Genomic DNA, 7,349 nt, shown 5'->3' on the forward strand with positions numbered 1-7,349 from the left:
GATATCAGGAGGCATGACTAAGCTCATTCTCTCAATGTTCACAATCAGGACTCCTCTATGGCCAGAGGGGGTGAGTAGAATGTAAGTATTCCCCCCTTCAATGTGTCCTTGTCACTACCCTAGGTAGAAAATAACAATGGTCACAGAGTGGGTGGAGAGGTGGGTAGCAGGGGCAGGAGGACCTTTGAAGGGAAATAAGCAGTCAAGAACTCACCTGTAGGTTTACAGGTGTGGGGAACTGGCAGGATGCCCCAAGCTTTTGAAGCACATGGAATTATCCTGTTGGCCTAACACACAAATTTCAAGATTAAATTATAAACTTCAAGATTGCACTCACAGAATATTAAACCACATGTGCAGTGCCATTCTGATCATGGACCCTGCACAACTGCATCATTTGCACACTGTTATGGATGGAATGATTGTGTTTATCCAGACTTCATGTTGAAATCCTAACAAATGTGATAGCATTGAGAGGTGGAGCCTTCGGGAGGTAATAAGGTAATGTGGGTAGAGCCTCATGAGATTAGTATACCCTTATAAGAAGAAACAGAGAGGGGCCTCCTTGGTGGCGTAAGGGGTTAAGTTTGAGCACCATGAAGCTGTCCACAGTCACTGAAGCAATCTATGCCAGGGAGCTGACCCACATGGTGCAGCAGACCTTTCCTGACTCACCTACTGCTCCCCTCTGCAGTATATTTTGGTTAATCTGCCTGTTCTGCTACCCACTCTGTATCTGGTGAGTACTCTTACTCACCTGCACCTCTGGCCTACATCCCAGCTCTTGTATGCATAAATAAATAAATATTAAAAAAAAAAGAAGGAACAGAGAGATGATTTCTCTCTGCCATGTGAGGATATTACAGAGTAGGAGGAGGGGCACCCCAGGATCCCCAAACGCACCCCCTCCAAATGGGCTCTGCCATCTGTCTCATCAAGAGAAAACATAATCTAGTGCATAAGACCTTCAATAGAAAGGGACTATAGGGCCTCCCTGGTGGCACAAAGTATTAAGACACACCTATGAAGCTATCTGCAGTCACTGTAGCACGAGTTCGATCCCCAGCCGGCCAGGGAGCTACCCACATGGTGCAGGAGACCTCTCCTGACTCGCCCACTTCTCCTTCAGCAGTGTATTTCAATCTGCCTGTTCTGTTCCCCACTCTGTCTCTGGTGAATCCTCTCACCCCCCCCACACACCTCTGGCCTGTACCCCAGTTCTTGTATGCATAAATAAATCTTTTGTAGAAAGGGACTTTAATATAATTAGTGTGTAATAAAGAGAAGGAAAGACTAGATAAAATAGTTTCCACAAGAAACACCCAAAGTTACCCATCTCTTCGTGTGTAAATGCTCAGCCAAACAGGGTTTGAAAAAAGCAGGGCTGCTGAGGCCCAAAAGCTTGCCACAAGTCTAAAGCGCCTTCTGGTGGGGACCCATAAGAAAGGGGCAGAAGGGGCCAGACAAATTTGAAAGGAAAAAAGCAAATCAAAATCAAGATAAAGACTGCCATAATCAACCTCCTATTGGGTCTCTCACCCATGTCTGTTTCAAGTGTCTCCCCAAGTCATTGGTACAAGTGAAAGTCTGAGAAGCAAGTGCAGCTTCCTCACGTCTTTCTGCTCTATGTGCCTTCTCCAGATCCTCTTCTTGATTTCTCCTCTCTTCAGCTTCTCCTCCCTGCTCAACTCCACCCTTCCCAGGGGGGGTAAGGAACTTGTAACCTCCCCTTTCTCTGGAGACCACCCTGTTACAAGGATACAGCAGTCTGCAAACTGGGAGGCAGGCTCTCAACCTGACACTGGAGTTACCACTGCCTTGATTTTGGACTTCCAACCCCCAGAAATATGAGAAATACTAGTTGTTTAAACCAGTCTGTGGTGGTGTTATAGCAGCTTGAATGGACTATAAGACACTTGCCCATCTGGTTTATCAGCCAATGGATGGATGGTTAGATTGAAAAACCAGTCAGGAATTCTTGTGATAAGGAATTATTTTTCCCTTAGAAACACTCTAAGTTTCTAATTAAAAGTAGGAAAATGCTTAAATGCACTATTGCATATATGTTACAGATAATATATAACCATTAACAATGTTTACATTTTAATCTTGTGGGGAAAGTGCTCATTCTGTGCTTGTAGTTGAAAGAAGATTTTTAAAAAAACTGTATTCTGATTATGTGATCCGAGCTACACAAAGAGAAGAAAAATGCATATAAAAGCTTGGAAAGAGGGCCTCCCCGGTGGCGCAGCGGTTGAGCGCTGGATTGCGAAGCTGCCAGCAGCCTCTGCAGCGCCGGTTCCATCCCTGGCTGCTCCCTGGCCACCGGAGAAGGGTCCCACATGGCGCGCAGACCTCTCCTGCTGCCCGCTGCTCCCCTCAGCAGTGTATTTCGTAAGTCTGCCTGTTCTGTTCCCCACTCTGGCTGTGGTGAATTCTCTCACCCTCCTGTGCTTCTGACTGTACCCAGTGCTTGTATAAATAAATAAATAAATCTAAAAAAAAAACCAAAAAACCAAAAACATCACTTAGTATGTTGTCTCAGTGGGAGATAACGCCAAAAGGAAGCTAAAGGAACCAAGTTCACCACTTCCCCTATCTAGTAGAGTCTGTGTATGGGCATACGACCATATATTCAGATAATCAGCTGCTTCTGGAATTTGTGAATCTTGATCTAATTTTGAAGGCTACGACAATGGTCAAAGATTCACTGTAAGCAATATTTGCTGCACACTAACAAGACTTTTCTGCTGATATATTTTATGCTGCTGTGGTTCATGTAGCCAACCATTCTTTTTTTTTTAAAGATTTATTAATTTATGCATACAAGAACTGGGGTACAGGCCAGAGTTGTGGGGGGGGGGTGAGAGGATTCACCAGAGACAGAGTGGGGAACAGAACAGGCAGACTGAAATACACTGCTGAGGGGAGCAGCGGGCAAGTCAGGAGAGATCTCCTGCGCCATGTGGGTAGCTCCCTGGCTGGGGATCGAACTTGTGCTGGAGTGGCTGCGGATAGCTTCACAGGTTGCATCTTTTTTTTTTTTTTTTTTCCACTTATTTATTTATTTATTTATTTATTTGTTTATTTTCAGTTTGCCAATATTTTTTTTTTTATAAATTTTATTGTTATATTCCCCAAACAATTGCAGCCCCCCCATTCTGACCCCAATCCCTCCCCTCCCACCCCCGCCCCCCTAAAAGTGTCTCTGGTTCATAGTTTTTTGTTGATTTTGATTTTCACTTTCTTATAGTTATTCATTTTCCTGGTCCCTTATTTAAGTTTTCTAGATTCCTGCTATGAGTGAGACCATCCGGTATTTTTCTTTTTCTTTTTGGCTTATTTCGCTGAGCATGATCCCTTCCAGCGCCATCCACAGGTTGCATCTTAACCCCTTGTGCCACCATGGAGGCCCTAGCCAGCCGTTCTTAAAGAATCCTTGCATCTGTTGTTTCATTGCCACACTAGGTGCCTGGCTGATTCTGGGTTCTGTGACTCCTGGCATCTTTATCATAAATACCCTTCTGCTTAAGCTAGTTCATGTGGTATCAATATAGCTCCACATAATATAACTTATCTATCCTTTCTATATTTTCTGTGATAACTATGTATCACTTGAATAAAATAGAGGAAGAAAATAGACACAGGAAAAATTACCAAATCATCCCTCAATTCCTCTTGTCTCAGCAATTTCAGATAACAATTAAGTTAAAAATAAATTCAATTTGTATATTTCTATACTCAAAAAATGATAAAATATCATTTTAAAGTAAATTTGTACTGCATGGTAAGTATAAATATTCATAATGAGAAAATCAATAGATCACAGATGAAAAATCAATGAAATCGTACAAGTTCATATATGAGGCTTTATTGAAGCTGTGCTCATATTTTCAAGCAAATATATTGACTAGTTCTTCTAAAATATTACCCACAAGGTGTAATTTTCAATTGCCTTGGTATTAAACAGTCAAGAAAAATTTATTTTGCAGCTCCTAACTAGAATTATGAATGTCTTCATGTACACAATCAATAAACTCTTGTGGGATTAACTGTATGCCATGAAATAAAACTATAAAATATTTTATTGCATAAATTAATTTTTTCACCTAACTACTTACAATTCCTGCTTCAGGTATAGAAGTTACCAAGTATACACTTTCTTTATGAATAGGATAAAAATTTATGTGGCTTTGTAGAAAGATATAAATGTGCTAATGGAGAGGGAACATTACTCAAGAAATATGGAGTGTATGTGCGTGCCTGTGCATGCATCCTGAAGCCAGAATATTATTTACTGGAGAAACACTAAGTATATTTCCACTAAGGTCAGAAGACAAGGCAAGGATGATTACTTTGTTTATCCCTAGAGAATGAACCAAAACTAACTCAAAATAATTCAGTAATATAGCAGGATATGAAATTAATAGGAAAAACAACAACCTTAGCTTATACAAATAAAAACCAGTTAGAAGATGTGATAAAAGAACATTTACAATAAGTAACAAAATGATAAAATACTTAGGAAAAAAATTAACAATAAATGCTTAAAATCTATTTATTATAAAGTACACCGTATTATCAGTGTCATAAAGATTGGGTTCTTTACATAAAATTTGACTTGTGCTAATCAAAAGATAGACATTTTGGGGTCTCCCTGTTGGCACAGGGGGTTGAGCGCAGCACTGTGAAGCTGTCCAAAGCCTCTGCAGCGTGGGTTCAATTCCGGCCCGCCAGCAGAATACCACATGGTGCAGCCGACCTCTCCTGTCTCGCCCGCTGCTCCCCTCAGCAGTGTGTTTCTTCAGTCTGCCTGTTCTGTTCCCCGCTCTGTCTCCAGTGAATCTTTTCACACTCCCGTGCATCTGGCCTGTAACCCAGTTCTTGTATAAAAATAAATAAATCTAAAAAAAAAAAAAAAAAGAAAGATACACATTTTGTGCTCGGATGTATCAATATTATCCATATATTAGATTTCCTTTAAGTTAATTAATGAATGTATTTCAATCCCAATTTTTAAAACACCAAAGAGTTTATTAGAGTTAGATAAGTTGATACTCAAGTTTATATGGAAAAATAAACAGCTAGAAAAATACTAAAAAAGAAAAAAACTATTGGGGATGAGGTTAGGTAAGCCTTACAAGATATAAGTAAAACAGTGTACTATTGATTCATAGGCAGAAATGCCAATTAAGTGAAATAAAAACTAAGTTCATGTGGCATTTAATATAAAAGTGATTATCTCCACCACTGGTGTAAACATAGACTGTTTAATAAATTGTGTTGGGGAAAAATTAGAAATTCATTTCTTATTCCATAAATAAACTGCTAATGGACTGAAGCTGTAGCAGAAAGCCTGAATGAATCCTTTTAACCCGTGTGTAGGCAATTCCTCTTAATATGGCTATGGCTTAAAGTTCACATGCAATAAAGAAATAATTACTTTTAAAAAAATTAAAAATAAAAAAACCTCTTACATGGGGAAAATAATCAAACATGGTAAAAAGACAAATAAATTGGGAGGAGAATTTTGCAAGAAATGTGCCAGATAAATGGCAAATATTCCTAATATACAGGGCATTTTTAACTTGAAGCAAAAAATGATTGAATTTTAAAAATCCAATAAAAAGTGAGCCAAAGAGACAATCCACAAAAATGATACAAAAATGCCCATTAATAATGAGATAAATGCAAATTAAAACTACACTGACATACTATTTTTCATTAATTACACTGGTAAAAGTACAGGTAAACTCACACTCCTGAAATGTGTGCTATGCACAATGATGTCTTTCCAAGGAGTATAGTATAGAAAGGGGGTTGGGGACGGGTGGGAAAGAGCAACTTCGCTGTAGAGAAAGCCAGCAAACACTAGCCAGGGGATCAAGTTCAACATAAACAAACATAAATTATGTTGGTAATACCTATACTTACTGTTATATGATTTAAAATGACACTTTCCTCTGTGGTCTTCCTCTCAAAACCCCACCACCTCAGTCTAATCATGAGAGAAGATCAGATGAATTCCAATAAAAGAGTAACCTATAATATATCTGACAATTGTCAGATATACTGACAATGTTTTCTTAAAATTGTCAACGTCATCGAAATTAAATAGAATCTGAGAAAATGTCAAAGGCAAGAGGACAGTTAAGAAATGACACCTTCATGTACTATGGTATCCTAGACGGGATCTTGTAATAGAAAGGACATTAGATAAAAGTTAGGAAACCTGAATAAACTGTAGTTAATATTAACGTATCATCATTGGTTACTTATAACAATGTACCATAGTAATGTTAGAAGTTAGTAATAGGGAAAACTGTGCAAGGGAGTTATATAGGGAGAGTTTACATGGAACACTGTATTATCTACTTAATTTTTCTGTGAATCTAAAACTGTCCTAAGAATAGTCTATTAAAATAATCAAACAAACATGTAAATTAAGGACAGCAATGGATTATAATTCATGAATACATGAATTCATACTTAAAGCCTTCATAAATAAAGAAGGCTCTTTTTTTCTATTTTTTTTAAAAATTAATTAATTTTTTAAAATAAATTTTATTTTTGTATTTCCCATACAATTGCAACCCCCTTATTTTGACCCCAATCCCTCCCCTCCCCACCCCCCACCCCCCATAGAGTGTCTCTGGTTCATAGTTTTTTGTTGATTTTGATTTTCACTTTCTTAGAGTTATTCATTTTCCTGGTCCCTTATTTAAGTTTTCTAGATTCCTGCTATGAGTGAGACCATCCGGTATTTTTCTTTTTCTTTCTGGCTTATTTCGCTGAGCATGATCCCAAGAAGGCTCTTCTTAATGTCACCATCAGGATTAATAAATGTGAAGGGCTAGGAGTTGCGGGGGTGGGGGTGGGGACCCAGTATTTTGTAACTATCATTGGTTGCAGCAAGAATGGTTAATGGAGGCCACTCCATAAAGCAGACTTTGTTTAGAGTAAGGTATTTGCTTTGTCTCAAATTCTCTCCTCGCAGATTACTTACTGAGCTGGAGAAACTGAGTAAAAACCTTGATTGGGCGATTAATTAATGTAAATTTATAATGGACAGAATCCTGTGCCTCTAGATGTCACATCCTGAGGAAACAAATTATGTCGTTTTGAGGGTCGATGCATAACTTGAATCTGATGAGGAGACATCAGATTATGATGTGGGAATTTTTTATTTGAGGAAGATTTTTGTAGTTGTTAATGGAATTGCTTGCTTTGGTGAGCCCTCTTGGTCTTAAGGCTGTTAAATAATCAAATGCAAACACTCCAGACTGTGACTTTATTATAGTTATAAATTTTTTATTATATTTATAAATTCTTTATTATATGTATAAATT

The sequence above is a fragment of the Talpa europaea genome, assembly GCF_964194135.1.
Source record: "Talpa europaea genome assembly, chromosome: 6".
Classification (NCBI taxonomy): domain Eukaryota; kingdom Metazoa; phylum Chordata; class Mammalia; order Eulipotyphla; family Talpidae; genus Talpa; species Talpa europaea.